This window comes from Triticum urartu, unplaced genomic scaffold (assembly GCF_056163025.1).
Source record: "Triticum urartu cultivar PI428250 unplaced genomic scaffold, HENAU_Tu73 scaffold2, whole genome shotgun sequence".
NCBI classification, from domain to species: Eukaryota; Viridiplantae; Streptophyta; class Magnoliopsida; order Poales; family Poaceae; genus Triticum; species Triticum urartu.
In genome coordinates this window covers 7,532,877-7,534,359 of record NW_028260368.1, presented here as the reverse complement: position 1 = coordinate 7,534,359, position 1,483 = coordinate 7,532,877, and positions in this window count along the sequence as shown.

Sequence of the window (1,483 nt, the reverse complement as noted above, 5' to 3'; positions counted from 1 at the left end):
CTGCAAGGGTGGTCTTAAGAATCCAAAAGAGGTTGCTCAGAAGAGATAGATGTATCCCAACCTCTATTGCTCTCGCGTAAAGACTTTTTTTTTACGCGACAGGAAAAAGTGACTACGAATTCCCCTTTTTGTTTGCGAATCCCTGTTTGTATCCTTTGAGCGCACGCCCATTAAGTAGCGATCAAATCAAGGAAATCGATCAAACGATCCCCGTGCCAGCCCAAATCATGATCTTCACCAACTTGGATTTGGTTCTCTCGCGAAAATCGCGAGTTGCAGAGATGAGAACCATGAAAAGCAAGATCCCGAATAAGAAAACAGAAACCGAGGAAGAGGAAACCACAAGAGTGAAGACTAGTAGAGTCTCGTCTTTTGTCATTCTTTGCTCCTTTTTCACTCAATGATTCCTTCGAATTTGCCGACCAAAAATTCTATATGTCTATTCTATCTATGATATTTCTATATATATAGAATATGATATCTAATATGACATCCGATTTGTCAAAGGGATTGGATTGGTGACTTACCCATTCAGTGACTTTGGCACTGGACGTTCCAAAAACGGGTACTATCGGATCGGGTGAATTAGAGAATAGACAGAGGTCCGTTGGCATTTCAGCCTTTCTTCTCCTTTCAGGGCCTATCCGAAAGAGAATCCAGTACCTCTTGGTCCTGAATATCAGAATAGGACGAACGAACCGGCCTCCGCGGATATCTTTGCTTCGGAACAAAACCCTGCAATCAAATAGATTGTCCCAAGGGCGCCATATTCTAGGAGCCCAAGTTATGCTATTGAAAATTCGTTCCTCTAGCAGTTCCGGTTTGAGCATTCCGTTCCCTTTTTCAAACTCCACTTCTTTTCATATAGCAATCCCTGATCAAAGAGAGAACAATATCCATTTCAAAACATTTCTAACAGATTCCTTAGTTCGGACCGACGAAGTAATGTCACTCGACTATTATCAACCTGACTGCAATCTTTTTCTGTCGGTAAGGATTGCACCAGAGCACCTTCTACTTCTAATAGGCCATGAACTATAGATAGAGAAGAATCATTCTGAGCGAGTACATAAGAAGCGATCCACTTTTTTTCATCGGTTCCAGGGGAAGACCAAAGATCTTGCGCGGCAGGTCCGCCAGAAAAACTCAAAAGAGAAAGAAGTCTCGTTAATCTCTTCATGCTCGTTCCAAGTTCGAAGTACCTTTTGGCCAAAGAAAAACCCGCTTCCTGACACGATTGCCTCTTTATCTTTATATAGATAGATTCTATGGGGTTATTACTTAGTAAGTCTATTTTGTACAAGAGCCCCTCCTATCTGATAGAAAAGGGTCCCATGATCCCGAGCCGATCTTACCTTGGCTCGCAAACCCCAAGTTTGTCTATGAAGAGCTAATCTAATTGTATTTTTTTCTAGAATGGATTTCTTATGTGGAATACTAATGGATAGGGCTTCGTTGCTAAGTGCTACAAGATCTAGTGCAC